At 41.3% G+C, this 22,248-nt stretch overlaps 1 long non-coding RNA gene across 2 annotated transcripts in view; it reads right to left on the bottom strand.

The window, feature by feature from the left end:
- Positions 1–22,248, bottom strand: part of LOC146862096 (uncharacterized) — a 187,462-nt gene that overhangs the window by 111,129 nt on the left and 54,085 nt on the right. For both annotated transcript variants that reach the window (XR_014978376.1, XR_014978375.1), the window contains exons 2-3: positions 16,277–16,331; positions 4,472–4,543 (exon numbers count right to left, since the gene is read on the bottom strand). This is a non-coding gene — a long non-coding RNA (uncharacterized LOC146862096). The remainder of the gene's footprint in view (positions 1–4,471; positions 4,544–16,276; positions 16,332–22,248) is intronic.

The following is a 22,248-nucleotide window of genomic DNA, read 5'->3' as shown; positions in this document are numbered from 1 at the left end:
TAGACAATTATTTGCCCATGTCTTCTTCCATTAAATTTTAGCTATACATAAATTACAAATATTTTTTTTTCATAAAGACACATATGTCATCAGCAGAGGATTGCGGTCGCGTGAGTTATAGTTGCCTGCACTAACTATAACGGGGGAATTTCATTGGTTTTTTATCAGTAAAATGTCCAGCTAACTATAACATGTGTGAAACCTATGGTTTTTCACTGAATTTGCAAGGTTTTTTAAATGCTAATTCCTAACTATAACGTGTGTGAAACCTATGGTTTTTTCAGTGAATATATATATATATATTCACTTAAAAAACCATGGGTTTCACACACGTTATAGTTAGGAATTAGCATTTAAAAAACCTTACAAATTCACTTAAAAAACCATAGGTTTCACACATGTTATAGTTAGCTGGACATTTCACTCGTAAAAAACCAATGAAATTCCCCCGTTATAGTTAGTTCAGATAACTATGACTCGCGCGCCCGCAATCCACTGCTCATGACGTCACATATGACATCACTCATGACATGGTCAGTGGCATCACTCATGACATCACTGATGACATCATCCTTGTGATAGAGTGGCGGTCGCGCGAATTATAGTTATCTGAACTAACTATTATGGGGGAATTTCATTGGTTTTTTACAAGTGAAATGTCCAGCAAACTATAACATGTGTGAAACCTATGGTTTTTTAAGTGAATTTGCAAGGTTTTTTAAATGCTAATTCCTAACTATAACGTGTGTGAAACCTATGGTTTTTTAAGTGAATTTGTAAGGTTTTTTTAAATGCTAAGTTATGTATGTATTATTATATTTTTATATATTTATTTTACAATAAACTACCTCTGTATATAGTTATAGATTGACTGTATCCTGTAATATGGAATGGCTCGTTTAAAATGGTTTTTTTTTAAGGTTTTTCACCGTGCGCGCACGGTGCGCGCACCCCGCGAATTTTTGAAAAAAAAAACAAAATGTTTTTTTCACCCTTCGGGGTCCTTCAGGGATCCCCTGACAAAGGCTAGGGGGTCAGGAACTCTCTACCCTGCCCCCTTTTCACGTTCTCCACCTTTCTTTTTCACTGTCACACACCAAAACACACAAAATGGCGGCCGACACTTCCTGATTTCGACAATTCGAATGTTGACTAACATGTAACCACCAATCAGAATTGCGCTCGCGCACGTTAGGGTGCGCGCACCGTGCGCGCATAGTGGGCGCTTATAGATATGTATGTACTTTTATATGCAATTTTCTCCGCAACTACTGAACAGATTGACACCATATATGCAGAAGGCACATGCCTGACCTTAGGACTACCTCTTTGCCAAATTTCAAGTAATTCTGTTCAGCCGTTTCGGGCTGTACCTTCTACTAAAGGTCCTATGGGAAAATGCATGGGGAAAACGCTTTTTTGGACCCCCCTTTTTTCTCAGCCCCCGCTTTACGAATCACCCCGAGACTTTCAGGGTAGGAGCTGAGCGGAGCGCCCCATTAGTTTTGAAAATTTCGCGAGGATTCGTCAACCGGTGCCAAAGTTATTCAAAATAGAATTTCCAGATTTCCTATGGAAACACGGTCCTTACTATAACTATCTACTGGCGACCGCCAGTAGATATATATATATATATATATATTCACTGAAAAAACCATAGGTTTCATACATGTTATAGTTAGCTGGACATTTTACTGATAAAAAACCTATGAAATTCCCCCGTTATAGTTAGTGCAGGCAACTATAACTCACGCGACCGCAATCCTCTGCTGATGCTAATACTGTATTTAGACACTTATTTGCCCATGTCTTCTTCCATTAAATTTTAGCTATACATATATTACAAATATTTTTTTTTCATAAAGACACATATGTCATCAGCAGAGGATTGCGGTCGCGTGAGTTATAGTTGCCTGCACTAACTATAACGGGGGAATTTCATAGGTTTTTTATCAGTAAAATGTCCAGCTAACTATAACCTGTGTGAAACCTATGGTTTTTTCAGTGAATTTGCAAGGTTTTTTAAATGCTAATTCCTAACTATAACGTGTGTGAAACCTATGGTTTTTTCAGTGAATTTGTACGTTTTTTTAAATGCTAAGTTACTTTACGCCATTCGTGGCGTGCGCGCCCACTTAACGCAGTTTGTTCCGTGCGCGCATGGTGCGCTTCGCGCACCGTGCGCGCACAGTGAGCACGCGGTGCGCTTCGCGCACCGTGCTCCCACTTTACGCAGTTAGTGCCGTGCACGCACGGTGGGCACGTTACGCTGGATGGGCCATGTACGCACGATGCGCTTCGCGCACCGTGCGCACATGGAGGGCATATTATGCGCTTCGTTGTGCAAGGTAAACTTTTAAATTTTCGTTGATTTGCACTCGGGGTTGGGGGGAGTATGGTTGATTTTTTTTTTTTAAACTTTTACATTTTCAGTTGATAATATATGCCATGAACAATTCGTGACCTTCAGGCACCATTTGCACATGGGGTGGGGAGAATATGGTTAATTTAAAAAAATAAAAAAAATTTTTTACCGTACGCGTACGGTAAGCGTAATCGGCGATTTTGCGAAAAAAAAATAAATTTACTTTTTGGCCTTGGGGGTTCTTTGGGGACACCATCAACAAGGCTAGGGGGTTAGAAGCTGTCTAAACAGCCCCTTTAGATGTTTTTTGCCTTTGTTTTTCCTCCCCCCCTCAGAGTGCGAGAGAGAAAATGGCGGCCGCCGCTTGCTGGTTTCGACCGATTCGAATGTTTACTAAGATCTAACAGCCAATCAGAATCGCGCTCGCGCACGTCACCGTACGCGTACGGTAAGCTTACCGTAAGCGCACGGTAAGCGCACCGTAAGCTGCCACAGATATATATATTGATTTAAATGCTATTTTCTCAGGAACTACTGAACAGATTTACACCAGACCTACAAAAGGCACTTCCTTGACCTGAGGACTACCTCTCTGCCAAATTTCAAGTAACTCTGTTCAGCCGTTCGGGCTGTAGCTGTGTCTAAAGGTCCTATGGAAAAATGCATGGGAAAAACGCGTTTTGGGACCCCCCTTTTTTCTCAGCCCCCGCTTGACGAATCCCCCCGAGACTTTCAGGGTAGGAGCGGAGCGTAGCGCCCCACCTATTTTGAAAATTTCGCGAGGATTCGTCGACCGGCGCCAAAGTTATTCCAAATAGAATGTTGCGGTTTTCCTATGGAAACAGGGTCCTAACTATAACTACCTACTGCCGACCGCCAGTAGGTAATATATATATATATATATATATACAACAACAATCGTTACCACGTTTTCACAAGAACGATGCCATGGCCGCAAACTTCATCTCAGCGTGATTTTATTTTAAATGGTCTTGTCACTCTACGCGTTTCGGAGAACACACCTCCTTGTTCACGAGTAAGAGCGTTGTGTACAACAACTTCCTTAATGTAATCATGTGACACACCCAAATCATAAACAGTGAAGACAGATTTTCCGTATGAACAGATTCTCAGAGCTAGGAAGACAGAGTCTTTAAAACATTATTATCACGGTACAAAGTGCCGACTTTTTCATGTATTTGATCGATATTGATTGGTTTAAACTAGTCCAAGATTTTTATTTGCCCACTTGGGCAAGATTATTGTGATAAGTTTGATTGCTTATGGTAATGAAATCCGTTTTCAATCTTCCAAGCGTTAACATGAGAGATAATATCTCATTTTGATGTGCTTAAATTCTATGATGAAAAGTATAAGCAATATTTTAGCACTTATGTATTTCCCCACAATACCGTGATAATAATGTTTTACTCTGTCTTCCTAGCTCTGAGAATCTGTTCATACGGAAAATCTGTCTTCACTGTTTATGATTTGGGTGTCACATGATTACATTAAGGAAGTTGTCAGCGTGTCTTTTATTATCAAACGCCCAGTCACTCGGCGCGTTTCGGAGGAGAACCTCCTTGTTCACGAGTATATGTGTTCTCACAATGTTTATACATATCATGTGACATCTTTTGTGATGAAAATAAAAAACAGACTCAGTGCTATGGCATAACATTATGGAGCTAGAAAGGAGACTGAATTGTAATGTGTTGTTTACATTGGAGAAACGAGCGTGATCACATTGCTTTGATATTGGGCTTAACAAATATATTGAAAATTAAACAATAAATCAGCCATTTCACTATGTGACATACATATTTCACTGATGCTTAAAATTTTGGTATTTTGCTATTTTGCTATTTTTGATATACCAGTGCATATCATAGTAATACTGTTGAAATACATCAAACATATGTATAATGCTCACAGTTCATAGTTCACAAAAATGTTAACAGTGACGGCTTCTAAATTTGCCATTTATAATTACAGCGAAAGTTCGCCTTTAAATCAAGCTGCTAAGTTCAATGCCCAGTGGGCAAAACAGTCCGACCCCAGTGGGTAAACTTCCACGTTCAACCATTATGTGATGAATAAACTCACTCATATCTCCACCATATGTTATTCAACATTGTAGTCTTGCTTTAAATTCTCCTTAAAGTACTCATCATCGACCTGCAGAATAAAGTGAAAAATAAAATAAAAAAGGTGAAAAATGTACTTAGATTATTTGTGACTATTTACATACACTATATCATTATAAAAAGAAAAGGAGTTGTATATGCATACAATATACTCAGTCTACTTGATTCAGAACGGGACTACACATCTCGTGGAAAGGTCATAGACACACCTAATTTGGGGAGATTGATTAACCCAAGTGTACTGCAAGTGCCTCATCACAATTGTGTCCCTCCGGTTGCATAGTATGGTATTTGATGATTAATCTAGATTCCAATCGTCTTAGTTCTTGGATCCTATCACCACCTTGTTCTCTTACTGGGACACTGTCCAGGACACAAAAAGAGATGAGGCTATTGTTGCTCTTATGGTGAGAGGCAAAATATCTCGCCACCGGATATTGTCTGTCAAGGTTCTTAATTGCTCTTAGATGCTCTAGCACTCGTTTCTTTGCTTGATGTATTGTGCTTCCTATATAATACTTAACAGGGGGGCATCTAACAGCATACTCTGCATACTCAGTGTTACAGGAGAAATGTTTGAGAATTTTGAAGGGTTTACAATGTGTGGAATGTTTGACCTCTTTGACATTGCTGCTGTATTTGCATGCTTTGCCACAGGTGTAAAACCCTTGTAACAGTACTCTTTTTGGTGTCTGACGGGATAATTGTTTTGCAAACCATATCTTTTAAAGACTTAGGTTTACGGTAGGTTATTTGAGGATAATCTAAAATTCCTTGTGCTAGATCTTTATCAGTCTTCAGCACATCCCAAAATTTACTTAGGGCTTTTCTAACCTCCCATGATTGTTCATTGAAGTTAGTTATAAATCGTACATTCCCTGTCATTTTAGATTCCTCTGTTTTTGGTTTTTCATGGAGTAATTCAGCTCTTTCTCTCTTATTCACTATGTCCAAAGCTTTCTCTATACATTTTTTTTATATCCTCTTTCTTTAAACCTCTCTCACATTGTTCTACTTTCAGTTTCAAAGTCATCAATAGTGCTGCAATTCCGTTTAGCATGGAGAAGCTCACCCAAAGGGATACTATTGATGAGACTGTTAGGGTGGCAGCTATGGGCATGCAATAAGCTGTTCCCAGCTGTCTCTTTTCTAAAATGTGCAGTTGTCAATTTATTATCTCTGATATCAATTCTTAAATCAATAAATTCAATTGTTTTCTTATCAATATTGATTGTAAATGAAAGGTTAAGTGCATTAGTATTTAGTATATTGACAAATTCTTTGGCTTCATCTTCACTGCCATCCCATATACAGAAAATGTCATCGATATACCTTACCCATGTTTTGACCTTCGTTTTAAATTGGTCAAGGGGTCTGACTACTTGCTCCTCCCACCAGCCCAGGTAAAGACCTGCAAAACTGGGGGCGAAGCAAGTACCCATCGCGATTCCAAGGGTTTGAGGGTAAATTACTCCATCAAAGAGAAAAACGTTTTGTGTTAGACAAGTTTACACATCTCATAGCAAAGGTCATAGACACACCTAATTTGGGGAGATGGATTAACCCAAGTGTACTGCAAGTGCCTCATCACAATTGTGCATAGTATGGTATTTGATGATTAATCTAGATTCCAATCGTCTTAGTTCTTATCGCACAAATTCACGGATCTAGTTCATATATTTGCCAAAACGATAAACTGTTTGAGTAATCTTAAAAACAGATATATACTGCGTTAAAATTGCCTCAAATATGTCTACGGTGACTGTATTTACCAAATTAGTGTATTATATATATATAAATGTATACATATATGTATATTCACTTAAAAAACCATAGGTTTCACACATGTTATAGTTAGCTGGACATTTCACTCGTAAAAAACCAATGAAATTCCCCCGTTATAGTTAGTTCAGATAACTCGCACGCCCGCAATCCACTGATCATGACGTCACATATTACATCACTCATGACATGGTCAGTGGCATCACTCATGACATCACTGATGACATCATCCTTGTGATAGAGTGGCAGTCGCGCGAGTTATAGTTATCTGAACTAACTATATCGGGGGAATTTCATTGGTTTTTTACGAGTGAAATGTCGAGCTAACTATAACATGTGTGAAACCTATGGTTTTTTAAGTGAATTTGCAAGGTTTTTTAAATGCTAATTCCTAACTATAACATGTGTGAAACCTATGGTTTTTTAAGTGAATTTGTACGGTTTTTTAAATGCTAAGTTATGTATTTATTAATTTATTTTATTTTTTCAAGGTTTTTCACCGTGCGCGCACCGTGCACTCACGGTGCACAGCGCGCACCGTGCGCGCACCCCACAATTTTTTCCAAAAATAATAAAATGTTTTTTTCACCCTTGGGGGTCCTTCTGTGACCCCCTGACAAAGGCTTGGGGGTCAGGAACTCTCTTCCCTGCCCCCTTTTCACGTTTTCCACCTTTTTTCCACCTTTCCTTTTCAGTGCGAAAGACAAAATGGCGGCCGACACGTCCTGATTTCGACCGATTCGAATGTTTACTGACATCTATCAACCAATCAGAATTTCGCTCGCGCACGGCACCGTGCGCGCACAGTGCGCGCACGGTGCGCGCGTATAGATATTTATATGCTTTTAAATGCTATTTTCTCAGGAAATACTGAACAGATTGACACCAGACCTGCAAAAGGCACTTCCCTGACCTGAGGACTACCTCTCTGCCAAATTTCAAGTAATTCTGTTCAGCCGTTTGGGCTGTACCTTCGACTAAAGGTCCTATGGAAAAATGCATGGGGAAAACGTGTTTTGGGACCCCCCTTTTTCTCGGCCCCCCCTTGACGAATCACCCCGAGACTTTCAGGGTAGGAGCTGAGCGGAGCGCCCCATTAGTTTTGAAAATTTCACGAAGATTCGTCAACCGGCGCCAAAGTTATTCAAAATAGAATTTTGAGATATCCTATGGAAACACGATCCTAACTATAACTATCTACTGGCGAACGCCAGTAGATAATATATATATATATATATATATATATATATATATATATATATATATATATATATATATTACCTACTGGCAGTCGCCAGTAGGTAGATATAGTTAGGACCTATTTTCCATAGGAAATCCGCAACATTCTATTTGGAATAACGTTGGCGCCGATTGACGAATCTTCGTGAACTTTTCTAAACTTTTGGCCAGCTCCGGTCTGCTCCTATCCTGAAAATGTCACGGTGATTCGTCAAGCGGGGGCCGGGGAAAAAGGGGGTCCCAAAACACGTTTTCCCCATGCATTTTCCCATAGGACCTATTGACGCAGCTACATCCCGAACTGCTGAACGGAATTACACTAAATTTGGCAAAGAGGTAGTCCTCAGTTCAGACTCGTGCCTTTTGCTTAAATGGTGTAAATCCGTTCAGTAGTTCCTAAGAAAATTAGAGTTAAAAAGATAGATATATCTGGGCGGAGCCTAACCACACATCTCATCGTGAGATCTAATTGGCTGTCAGTACTTCATCCAAGAAGTGTTGACAGCCATCTTGGGACCAATATACATTATAGCACCTCATTAAAAAGCATTGCAGTTAATAGAAGGTTTTAAGAGTTTAGTTACATTATAAATCATTTGTTGATGGTACCATACACATTTTAGGAATTGTGGTGTGTTCTAAGGAGATTTTACCATGTGAAAAAGCCTTCTGCTGTGATATCATGAATCATGTTTGAGAGAAAACTATTTTCTCATGCTTTTCCCACAGAGGTTTGGAAGGTGATCTATAAGCTAAACTGAGAGCATATTTTCTGTAAATTCACATTATCTTTCTCAGTCATGTGAGAATGAAGTCTGACATTCTCAGTAAAACATGTACATTCAACAAGGGCAGAGATTGTCAGTTGATTCCTTTGTGTTCTACTGCAGCTTCCCAGAGTGTTCTAAAGAACAACTAGAGCTCTAACACTCCTACTTATGACAAAAGTATTGCACACCTGAAGCCATCTTGATTGGAATAAAGTGGTAACTATTAAAACATTTAATTTAAAAAGGAACAAAATGAGGGGGTTCATTTTGCCATAGAAAGTATGATTAGTGCTGCAGAAAGAAAAATGAGGGCACATTTTGAGTGACTTCTCAAATCCTCTTCTATTTCATAAAAAAATCCTGACATGCAGACTGAAACATGCACTTTGAATACCAGCAGCAGACTTCCCTGGTGAGCAGTAGCTTTGCTACAGTGATCTAATGAGCAACTAGAGTGCTAACATTCAGAATGTATGGCAAAGGTGTGACACATCTGAATGCTTTCTTGATGGAACCAAAGTAAAATACTGAAAGTATTTCCTACTGAGGAGACTGCAGTAAATGAGGAAATTAGGAAACTTCATAAGAAATAAATCCCCCAAGATGGCCACCAGAGACAATTAGCCCAAATGTAGCACAAATATCACCCAGATGTAGCCCAAGTATAGACCAATGACAGAATGTCCCAGAGTGTTCTTAAGAACAACTAGAGCGCTTACTGTCTTACTTATGACAAAAGTATGGCACACCTGAAGCCATCCTGATTGGAATAAACTGGTAACACTTAAAACATTTAATTTAAAAAGGAACACAATGAGGGGGTTCATTTTGCCATAGAAATTATGATCAGTGCTAAAGAAAGAAAAATTAGGGCACATTTTGAGTGACTTCTCAAATCTTCTTCTATTTCATTAAAAAATTCTGATATACAGACTGAAACATGCACTTTTAATACCAGAAGCAGACTTCCGTGGTGAGCAATATCTTTACTACAGTGATCTAATGAGCAACTAGAGTGCTAACATTCAGAATTTATGGCAAATGTGTGACATATCTGAATACCTTCTTGATGGAATCAAAGTAAAAAACTGAAAGCATTTCCTACTGAGGAGACTGCAGTAAATGAGGAAATTAGGAAACTTCATAACAAATAAATCTCCCAAGATGGCCACCAGAGACAAAAGAGCCCAAATGCAGCACAAATATCACCCAGCTGTAGCCCACATGTAGCCCAATGACAGATGTGTGCAAAACACATATTGTTTGTGTATTTTCAGTTTTATATAGTGCAGAATTGTCAGGTATTGGAGTGCTTTACATGAGCATTGGTTACATCACACAAGACATGGGGAGATTAAGTGATTTGAACAGAATCACAGAATGTTGAGCTGAAGCAGAAACTCCAACCTGGTTCCCCAGTTGCAAAGTCTGCAGCTCTGGAAGTAACACCACATCCTCTCCCCTAAGTGCAACATTTAATCAAGTGGTCAACTGGATAAAATAACCTAAAGATTACAAATAATTTAAAAGTTCTTTGTCGCTGTTTAAAAACTCAGAAAATATGTCCTCATTTTAGTTTTTTTAGAGCACTAACCATAATTTTGATTCAAATAAGACCCTCTCATATATGTAATTTCTAAAGGAAATGCTCTAAGTATTACAGTTTTGATTACATCAAGATGATGTCAGGCGTTCCACACTTTTGTAATAAATATAGAATGTTAGCAATCTAGTTGTTCATTGGGATACTGTTGAGAGGCAGAGGCCAGGGGCAAGGACTCTGAAAATTGAAGGCAGATAGGAGAGTGCAGAGGCAACAATTTGACCACACTGGGCAGGCAGGAAGGTCAGTGGCAGCACAACAGACTATGGAGGGCAGTGGAAAGGGGGGTGGGGCAACAAACCAACAATACAGGACTGGCAAGAGAGGCTGTGGCAATATAATAGACCATTGTGGACAGAAGGAAGAGGCAGTGGTAGTACAACCATACATGCCAACAGACCCGTTTCAGCCAGGAAACGTCCAAAGTTTTTAAGCTCAAATGGGCTTAATTTGATCTGTCTCCTGTCTACAATCTCCTCTTTTTCAATGTAACTCAAAGGGGAAAATCAATACCCCAGTTTTTTTTCAAAATCTCCCTCTTACCGAGTTCAAAATGTTCGCAAGTATGGTACATTGGATCATGGTAGGCAGGAGGAATTGGGGTAGGGACATGGACTCGGATAACAGAGGACAGGAGGGACATGAAGAGGTGCACCAAACTGACCCTACAGGGTTTGCAGCAGCACAATACACCACACAGGGCATGCGGGACGGGAGTGCAGCACAACAATCCATAGAAAGCAATAGGGAGGGGACAGGACCATGCACAAGGACAACAGAGAACAGAGGGGAAAGAGGCAATGGTAGCTAGCTAACCATAATGTACAGACAGGAGAGAAAGCTGCAGCATAACAGACCATAAAGGGCAGGAGGGAGGGATCAGGGGCATTACAATGGAACAGACAAGCCAGGAGGGAGGGAATAGGGGTCTGCACATGGAAACAGAGGGCTGGGGGCAAGGGGGCAGGGCAGGAGCAGCAAGATGACCATGGAGGTCAGGCAGGATGGGCACTAGAAACAAGACACACCATGGAGAGCAACAGTGAGACTATGATGGCATACACACAGACCATGGAGGGAAGGTGGGAGGGGGTCAGGGGCAGCTAGCTGACCACACAGGGAAGGTGGGAGGGGCCATGGCAGCACAGAAGACCATGCATGGCAAGCGGGAGGGTTATTGGCAGCACAATGGCTATGATGGGCAACAAGGAGGGTGCAGGGGCATGCACAAAGGACCATGGAGAATAGAAGGGAGGGTCAGGACCTGGGCACAGACAAGAGAGTTCAGGGGAAGTGGCATCATAACAGACCGCGTGGGCAGGCAGGAGGAGCAGTTGCAGCACAACAGACCAGGGAGGGCAGAAGGGTGTGGCAGTAAAATGGACCATGGAGGACAGGAGGAAGGGGATAGGGGCATGGCATGTGGACAGGCAGGGTGGAGGTGGCAGGGACAGGTTACAGTCATCTGACAATGCTAGGCAGGTGGGAGGGAAGTGGCAGCTCAACAGAACACTCAATGTAGATAGGAGTGGCAGGTCCATGGAACGTGGTGGGCAAAAAGGATGGAGCAGGGGAATGCACAAAGACATCGGAGGGCAGGGGGAAGGAGAATAGGGGCAGCAAGCTAAGCACAGAAGCTAAGCAGGAGGTCAATGATGGGCCATAGAATTGGGCAATGGAGGGCAGGAGGAGTGGACTGGTACATCATGCTAAATGGAGGGCAGTGGCAGCACATCACACCATGCATGGCAGGAGGGAGGAGGCTAGTCCATGGATTCAGACAACAGAGGATAGGGAGGAGGTGGATGGGGCAGCAAGCTAACTGTCCAGAGAAGGTGTGTATTAGGAACTTTATTGTTTTTAAAATGTGTGTCTATGCAAACTACTTAAAATATGAACAAGTATGCAGCATAATCTCACTTTTATTCAGGAAGAAGAGGACGTTTGTGACACTGACTCCGGGCTCACTTGGCAGAAACACACCCTGACCCTCCACCCCATCGCAAAATGTAATGCCTGTGAAAAGGGTAGGTGGACGCAGTGTTATATAGAACATAGTCCTGAGAGCACGATTGAAAATGAAACCTAGATATAGTATATGGTATGAACTATGCACCAAAAAGTGTGATATAAGAAGAACCGGGCGTGAAATATAATATGCAATACATTGTGCACAATGACAGATTTATTGGAGAGTGCGAGATAGCACAGGCACTAGCACGTGCTATGCGATATGCGCCTTGGAGTGTAATATGCACAGGGCAGTGTTGTGTAACCTAACTAGTCTCTAAAGTTGTAATATAAAATATGTGCTGGGGAGTGTAACGTTGCATATGCACTGTGACAAAGATATGGATCCAGATTGTAATATGTATGGCATAGCGCTGTGCGTTATAACATAGGCATTGAGGAAGGCACGTTAGATGGGGCAATATAACCCGTGCAAAGGCAAGTGTGGCATGACATATTCACGGGGTGATGTTACAGTGCACATGGGCTAGAGAGTGTCATAGCATACGCACTAGCTAGGGGAATACAACACAGAGGTGTGTGGCACTCGGCGGGCACTGGTGGGTGTAACACAGCATTGGGCGAAGCCAGGTGCACGCTGTGACTCTCAAGTGAGGTTCGTCTCCTTTCCAGAGAGTAAAATAAAAAGTATTACACATCCGGCGGTGGATGTGTGTTTTATTAACCGTGAGGGGTGTTTCTTGCATAGTTTGGTCGAATTTTTGTTGTATCCCCTTTGAATGGCTTGGTGTGCGTGTGTATTAAATGTGCCCGTCAATAGCTACCCATGTTTGTATAAATAAACGACAAGGGTGTCTACTTGGAGAGTACCCACTGGCGGGGGCACCGGGATTAGGTACGGTAGGGCGTCAAACACGTCAGAGCTTCACTAGTGGTGTAAATACATTCCACGTGGATTCATTGTATGCATAGTCGCCTTTTAATGAATATCATGCAAGTCGCCATGGTGATAGGTACATACGGTTTGTCCAGCATGTCCTAGGTGTTTCTATAAATATATTTTAAAAACAAAAATAAAAAACAAAGGCTGGCCCCGGGCCATAAGTGGCCTGAGGAGGGGGGCAACGCAGCCCCCCTCCTAAAGAATAAAAAAAAAAAAGGCCATGACCCGGGGGTTGGGGTCCCCGGGGCCGATTAACGCCTTGGGAGGGGGGCCACGCGGCCCCCTTCCAAATTTATTTTTTTCAACAAAAAAAATTAGGGTGCAGGCCCTGGGGGATGGGGTCCCCAGGGCCAATAAATTAGAAAAAGAAGGGGGCCACACAGCCCACACAGCCCTCCTTCTTAAAAAAATTAAATCAATAAAAGACCGGAATCACGCCGGAGGCCACACCCCCTCCTTGCAGCACTCTGCAAATGCGCCCCCTGGCCAGTTGAAAGTTGGGGAATTAATTCCCCTTCAATACTGAGGGTCCCTGAGGGCCAACAAGCCCAACAGGTATCTCCAGTATGCCAGGGAGCTGCGTTGCGGACAGGTGTTCTGAGGCCACGCCCCTTTTTACAACTCTATGCAACGCAGCTCTGTGGCGCTTACTGGAGGTACCTAGTGGGCTAGTTTGACCCTAGGGACTCTCAGGATTCAAGGGGACTTAATCTACCAACTTAAAACGACCACAGGGTGTGTTTACACAGTGGGGAAGGGAGGTGACGGGGCCTGAGGTGACGTGTGCAAACACGCCCTATGGTGCATTTTAAGTTGGGGAAATAATTCCCCTTCAATCCTGAGGGCCCCTCGGGGCTAACTAGCCGACCAGGTGCTTCCAGTAAGCGCCACAGAACTGCGTTGCAGAGAGGTGGTCCAGGCCGTGCCACTTTTTACACCTCTCTGCAACGCAGCTCTGTGGCGCTTACTGGAGATACCTAGTGGGCTAGTTGGACCCTAGGGACCCTCAGGATTCAAATGAACTTAATCTTCCAACTAAAAACAGCCACATGGCGTGTTTACACAGTGGTGAAGTGAGGGGACGGGGCCTGAGTTAACGTGTGCAAACACGCCCTGTGGCGCGTTTTAAGTTGCGGAAATAATTCCCCTTCAATCCTGAGGGACCCTGGGGGCCAACTAGCCCACCAGGTGCTTCCAGTAAGCGCCACTGCGCTGTGTTGCAGAGAGGTGGTCTAGGCCGTGCCCCTTTTTACATCTCTCTGCAACGCAGCTCTGTGGCGCTTACTGGAAGTACCTTGTGGTCTAGTTGGACCCTACGGACCCTCAGGATTCAAGGGGACTTAAACTCCCAACTTAAAACGACCACAGGGAGTGTTTACCCAGTGGGGACGGGAGGGGACGGGGCCTGAGGTGACGTGTGCAAACACGCCCTGTGGCGCGTTTTAAGAGGTAGTTTTAATCCCCTGCCCTAATATTACTAGGGGCTTACAGAGGAGGTCATGCTAATCACAGGGGGACCCCAACGCATAGTGTTCCCTAGTGTATGTAGGTGTTTTCACTGTATTCTGAGTGTCTTTTAACATAGCACTGGCTCTAGGACTGGTTAGTTAGACTCAGTTACCACCAGTATCCATCTGAAAAAGTTGAGGGTACAGGATGATTTTGCAACAAGGCTTCTTTCGGCTCTTCTGTTTGTTCCTTCTGCATGTTATCCTTCTTCCTGCACTTTTCTTCGTCTTTGAGGACTTCTGTTGCTTCTTTCTGCATTTTTTTTCTTTCTGTGCGTTTTTTCTTCTTTCTTCACATGTCCTATCTCTGTAGGCATAGTTAGAAATTAGCATTTAAAAAACCTTTGAAATTCACTGAAAAAACCATAGGTTTCAGGCACGTTATAGTTAGGAATTAGCATTTAAAAAACCTTAGAAATTCACTGAAAAAACCATAGGTTTCAGGGGCGTTATAGTTAGCTGGACTTTTGACTCGTACAAAACCATTGAAATTCCCCCGTTATAGTTAGTTCGGCTAACTATAACTCGCGCACCCACAATGCACTGCTGATGACGTCACATATTACATCACTCATGACATGGTCAGTGACATCACTGATGACATCACTGATGACATCTCAAATGACATTACTGATGACATCACTGATAACATCATCCTTGTGATAGAGTGGCAGACCTCCTCATCCCTAATATAACCTTTGATACACACATTCAAAAATAGAAACTAACATTTTCAAAACAATGGACATACCAATACCAGTTACAACAACCTATTCAATAATTCTAAGATCCACATACACATCCACTCATTCACCAACAGTCCTATACAGTCACTCATACATGTACTCACTCATCATATGTACTCATACACCTATACATCCTGTTACACAACACCACTCATCTATAGAGTTACTCACACACATAGTCACTCATGCTAATAAAGAATCAAACATCCATTTACTTGTATATACAGTTATACACACACCACCACACTTACTTCTACAGAAACTTACACATACTTAGAAACACATACTTATTCATACAGGAACTTTTCTAATCTCTCACTATCACATATATTCACTTATATACACCAATAGTCACATATACTAGTTTAAAACCTATGTAGTTACTCATAAAGACACTATTGAGACAGTCATTCACTCACTAACACACCCATGCACACACTCATCCACCCATACAGTCCTGCACACATGCTGTCTTCAACACATACAAACAGTGAGTCACTCATTCATGCACCTATGCACTACGTAATACCCCCCACCGAAACATACAGACACTCAGACACTCATACTGATACTCAAAAAACCAACTAATAACCTATATAGACACTTGTGTAGCTACTCACCAACCCATGCAGCCACTTATACACAAAGTGAGAGACTGATACAAATATTTACATATTTAAACGTTACTCACTAAGCCATGTATTCACTGAGATACACTTAATCAGTCAGTTATACAATCAATTTTTCAAAAACAAATCATCCATTTAGACACTTATATACCCATTTATTCTTCCATTGACCGTGAGATATACATATAAAAACACACATTCACTGGATGATGTCATCAGTGATGTCATCAGTGATGTCATGCGTGATGTCACTGACCATGTCATGAGTGATGTAATATGTGACGTCATCAGCAGTGCATTGCGGGCGCGCGAGTTATAGTTAGCTGAACTAACTATAACGGGGGAATTTCAACGGTTTTGTACGAGTGAAAAGTTCAGCTAACTATAACGCCCCTGAAACCTATGGTTTTTTCAGTGAATTTCTAAGGTTTTTTAAATGCTAATTCCTAACTATAATGTGCCTGAAACCTATGGTTTTTTCAGTGAATATATATACATACAAAATAATTTTCTAGATTTGCAACAAATTCACGATCCAGGATACATTTCGATCACATTATTGGAATAAGATACCATAGAGTTTTTGTAGTCCGGTCTCAGTTCTTGGTCCTGCAGAGGATCTGCGGAGCTGAAGAATATTGAAAGAAAAAGATAAAACTTATTAAAACCAATTTAGATATTTTACTACATATTTTTCCCCAAAAATGTGTCATTTTACTTTTTCTGTGAAAAATGCAATTATTCTTAAACATCTTTTTAAAATAACAAGTAGAAACATATTTTCACAAAAAAACTCACTAAACAAATATATATTTGAGATGTTATAGTTACATGAAATGAACTTAAAAAAAACCTTGGAAATTCACTGAAAAAACAAAGGTTACATGGACGGTATTTTAGGAAAATAAGATTTAAAAATCCAGAGAAATTCACTAAAACACCAAAGGTTACATGGACATTATAGTTAGAAAGTAACATTAAATAACCTTAGAAATTCACTGAAAAAACTGGGAAAATATAGTTAGGCTCAGATTTCACTCGTACAAAACTTACGCACTACATAGAGCATGCCATCCATAATGTAACTGACAAACATGTTATCAAAGAATAGAGCCTCTCTCTCGCCCAGTCAAAGAGCAAAAGAGGGACTTATCCATTCATTCACATACTCTGAAACTGCTTTTTTATGTAGCAGCATCAACGGCAGTTGCACAGACACCTACACACCCCTCTATTTCCTAACACAGGTGCTAAGGTATTTGTCAGGCCACTTACATACAAATTTAGAGAACCATTGCAGTACTAGAAAAGACAGTCACAAACTGGAACATTTAGTTAAACATCTCATAGCACTGCTATAGGTGGACTCCTACCCTCACTGAGATATGCAGACAAGTAGTGAAACAACCTCGTCATCCATACAGACAAATAGTCCTTTAAACATGGTTAAGGTCTACTGGTGCAGACACTGTCACTGCACTCTCACTGCAGCTTCACTTGCAACGTAAAAGGCAGTTGGCAAGTCTTAAATCCACGTTTTAGTGTATATAACTTACCTCTGAGATACGCTCTAGGTATACCATAAAGCACTGTGCTTTGTGGTTAAAAATTTGACAGATGTCCTTTTGACTTTTAGTAAGTTACTCATGCAGGTATTGACCTCTATTCCAAGCACTACATAGAGTATACCACCCTTACACCCTTACATGTTCACAAAGGCATAGACACTCTCTCTCATCCTGTCAGATAGTGTCAAAGAGACTTATATATTCACTGACTTACTCAGAAACTTTCTAGGTATGCAGCAGTATCAAATGTAGTTGCAGACACCTATGTACCTCTCTATTCCCTAACACAGGGTTTGGGGTATTCGTTCAGTGACTTACATACACATTTAGATAAACATACAGTTGCTAAAACAGACAGTCATATACAAACACAGTTACTTACACATCTCATGGCTTTCCTAGAGGTGGTCTCCTACACTCACTCACATAGGTATGTATGTGCTGACAGAACCTATTCACCCTTCCAGACAAATAGTCCCATAAACATGGATAGATACTCAGGAACTGAGTAATGGATAGTGTAGTATACTCAGTGACATAGTAATGCATACAGTGTCACATAGAAGGACACAGAGAAATAAACATGAACATTAATAGAGTAATGTTGCCTATATTATAGTATAAGAACCAAATACATTGGTGGTTAACTGCTTAAAATAGCTAATGTTTATTGTAAATACTAAAAATGTACTTATCGTTTTTTCTTTTCAGACATCAATTCCTAGTTAACTACAGACAGTTACAATGCCATCAAAAAGTGACAGAAGAATGACACAAGGGCAAGGATACCTTCCAGTCACAACTGAGAACAAAAGGGGCAAAATGAAGAAAAAATGGTGAAAAAGACAAGAGCTGCTGGTAAGAGAACAAAGACATTTTCTGAAATAGTATGTGGACACTTGGAAAATCAGCGAAATCAAGTAAATAAAAAACAAAGTTGAGATCAACTAAGAAAGAAGAAGTCCATAATATTTCAGAGTAAATCAGAAACTAACAACAAATATGAAGAAGCATAGAAGAAGGAGAGAAGCAGTCAGACAAAAGGTTGTAGTCAATATGGCCTTTGGTCTCAAAAGGAAGCTATTTATTTTTATTAAACAGAATGAAGACACTGGATATAAGAGTGTTGTGTATGATGAGAAAACACCAAAATGGAAGACTGGTTCTCCTTTTCCAAATGATGTGGTAGTTCCTAGAAATATAGAGGAAGTCATAGCTGAAGAGGTACAGGTAAGGCGTAGACAGCCCCTGTTTATAAATTTAACTGTAGCAGTGTTTGTACTGTTCGCCAGGAATCAATTGATATACTGAGAGCTTTCTTATGTCAGTTTCTCTGCAAAAGTCTTAAACAGAAATTTGGGATTTTGCATTAGATCCATGCAAACTAAAAAAGCATAATAATTTACAAGGTCATTCACTAGCATGTCTATCAAAAACAGCATGCAGAATCACCTTTCATCACTTTAAAATGTTAGCTGTTCACCACTCTGAAATGAGAAAACTGGTTAGAAGGCTTTACTATGTTAAAACTCCTGCCCTATGTTTAGGAAAAAGTAATAGAGCACTTTTGCATAGCACAGTAGCTGTGTGAGTGGTTCGGTGGATGATCTTATCAGTGGTGTTATTTGAGATGTCATAAGTGATGTCATCAGTCAAAACAATATAAATTCAGCAGTTATAGTTACCTGAGCTAACTATAACTTACGCCCCCTCAATGCACTGCTTATGACCTCACATCCTTCATCACTGATGACATCTTAGTTGACATAACTGATGACAACATCCAGTGACAACATCCAGTGATTGTGAGTTTTTCTAAAAATTTCTGAGTGTTCAAGATATATACTAAGGTATCACAAAAGTTAAATTAGTTTACTTTGTGTTCTACAAATGAATGATTCTATTTTAAAACATAGATTATATGAGTGTCTGTGTAACTGTGTATCTCCTTGTGTGGGTGTGTGTATGTGTGGCTGTTTGGGTGAATATATGGGTGTGTGTCAGTAGCTGTATGGGTGGGTAAGTTGCTCTGTGAATGTTTAAATGGGTGAGTGAGTGTGTGTAAGTGGTGTATGGGTGTATGTGTGGGTATGTGAGAGACTGTATAGATGAGTGAGTGGTTGTGTGGGTTTTTATATTGGTGAGCAAGTGGCTGTGTTGGTGGTTGAATGAGAAAGTGAGTGGCTGTATGGGTGAGTGAGTGGGTGTGTGAGTGGCTGTAAATGATTAATGAGAGGGTTCATGAGTGGCTGTAAGGGTGAGTGAACAGATGCATGAGTATCTGTATGAGATAGTTTGAGGGTACATGAGTGGCTGTAGTGGCATGTGAATGGGTGTGTAAGTGGGTGTTTGGGTCAGTTTATGGCTGTATGGGTTAGTGAGTGGGTATGTGAATGCCTGTATGGATGAATACATGAGTGTGAAAGAGGCTCCATTGGTATCTATGTGGCTGTCTCATTGACTGTTTAGCTGCCTGAGTACATGTGTTAGTATCTGTGTGAATACGTGAATGGGTGTGTAAGTATCTGTAACGGTGAACAGCTGGTTGTGTGAGTTCCTCTAAGAATAAGCGAGTGGGTTTGTTAGTGGCTATATGCCCAAGTGAGTGGGTGCACGAGTATTTGTATGGGTTTGTGAATGGGTATGTTAATGGTTGTATAGGTGTGCGGGTGGATATATGAGATGTTGCATGGGTGGTGAGTAGGTGTGTGAGTGGTTCTGTGGATGTTGTCATCAGTGATATCATCCATAATGTAATTTGTGATGTCATCAGTGATGTTATCAGTGATATCACTGACCGCATCATGAGTGATGTAATATGTGAGATCATAAAGACTTCATTGTGGGATCTTAAGTTATAGGTAGCGCAGGTAACTATAACTGCTGAATTTCTATGGTATTGTACATGTGAAATCTGAGCGGAACTAATAGGTCCCTGTAACCTTTGTTTCATTTTAGTGACTTTCTAAGGTTTTTTAAATTCTATTTCCAAACTATAATGTCCCTGTAACCTTTGATATTCAGTGAATGTCTATGGTTATATCCTAACTGTAATCTGTAACCTTTGAGAATGAGTGTGTGAGTGCATAAGTATCTGAGTGGGTCTGTGAGTTGGTGCATGAGTGCTTCACTAGGTGTCTGAGTGGGTGTGTTTGAGTTGTTGTGTGAGTGGGTGAATGAGTGGGTTCTCCTTGTTTTTTGCTCCTTTTCTGTCTTTTTTCTGCTCACTTATGACATTTATTTTAGCTTTTTGCTGACCTTTATTTTTCCTCCTTTTTCATAGGCCTGGGCAGAGCTCGAGGAGTTACCAAAAAACTCTTCCAACTTCCATGTGATTCAGTCAGCGGGCAGAGTATTGCTCAGCCACCCCTTTTTAAAACCCCTTGAATCCTGAGAGTAGTTAGGGATTATGAACCTGTTCTGTTACCATCAGTATGTCCCCCACAGTGAGATTGCTAAAACCTCATCTGAGGCCCCTTTGTCTTTCTCATCCACACTGCAATCGTGCCTGCTGTTGCACTACAGGTTGGGGGATGAAGTCTCCTTCCCTTCTGAGGGCCCTTGGGTCCCAAGAGCCCCTATCTTTGCTAGCAGCAACTCCCCCACAGCGGGATTGCCAATACTACATCGAAAGCCCTGCCCATTTTCTCAGCCACACTGCAAATAGGCCTTCTCACTCGCTACTGGTTGGAGGATGATGTCCCTTTGGCTCTTAGAGTAGTTGGGGGACAATAACCCCTATTGTTGCCACCAGTAAGTCTACCACAGCAGGATCTCTGAGACCTCATTGGAGACCCTGCCCCCTTTCTATAGCTCTCTGCAAACAAACCTCGTGGTGCACTACTGGTTTGGGGATGAAGTCTCCTTGGCTGCTGAGTGTCCTTCGGGGCCAAGAAACACCATTATTGTCACCAGTATGTCCCCCACACCAGGATTGCTGAGACCTAGTTGGAAGCCCTGCTACCTTCCTCAACAATTTTGGAAATGCGCCTCCTGGTGCACTACTGGTTAGGGGATGAAGTCCCCTTGCTACTGAGGGTCCTTAGGGGCCAAGAACCCTTATTGCTGCCACCAGTAAGTCCTCCAGAGTGGGATTGCTGAGACATCATTGGAGGCCCGCCCCTTTTCTCAACGACTCTGCAAACGTGCCTTCTGGTGCACTACTGGTTGGGTGCTGAATATCCCTTGGTTGCTGAGGGTCCTTGGGGACCAAGAACCCCTATTGTTGCTAAGAGTTAGTCCCCCACAGCGGGATTGCTGCAACCTCATCGGAAGCCCCATCCCCTTTCTCAACTACTCTGCAAACACATCTTCATGCACACTACTGGTTGGCTGGGGGATGAATTCCAGTTGGCTGCTCATTTCTGAGCTTGTATTTTCCCTCTTTCTGCTCATATCTGATCTCTATCTTTCCCTCTTGCTGCTTGTTTCTGACCTTTATTTTGCCTCTTTCTGCTCATTTCTGATCACTTTTTTTGCCTCTTTATGCTCGTTTCTGATCTTTATTTTGCCTTTCTGCTAGTTTCTGACCTTTATTTTCCCTCTTTCTGCTTGTTTCTGATCTCTATGTTGCCTCTTTCTGCATGTTGCTGACCTTTAGTTAACCTCTTTATGCTCATTTCTGACTTTTATTTTGCCTCTTTTAACTCATCTCTGGTCTCTATTTTGCATCTTTCTGTGCATTACTGACCAAAATGTTGCCTCTTTCTTCTCATTCTGATCTCTGTTTTGCATCTTTGTGCTAGTTTCTTACCTTTATTCTGCCTCTCTCTGCTCCTTTCTAACCTTTATAGTTCTTCTTTATGAACCTTTTTGATCTCTATTTTGCCTCTTTCTGCTAGTTTTTTACCTTCATTTTGACTCTTACTGTCGTATGTGATCTCTATTTGGCCTTTTTTGGCTCATTGCTGGCCTTTATTTTGCATCTTTCTGTTTGTTTCTGACCTCTATTTTGCCTCTTTCCGCTTGTTTCTCATC

This window comes from Triturus cristatus, chromosome 2_2 (assembly GCF_964204655.1).
Source record: "Triturus cristatus chromosome 2_2, aTriCri1.1, whole genome shotgun sequence".
NCBI lineage: Eukaryota > Metazoa > Chordata > Amphibia > Caudata > Salamandridae > Triturus > Triturus cristatus.
This window is presented reverse-complemented; position numbering and strand designations above follow the sequence as displayed.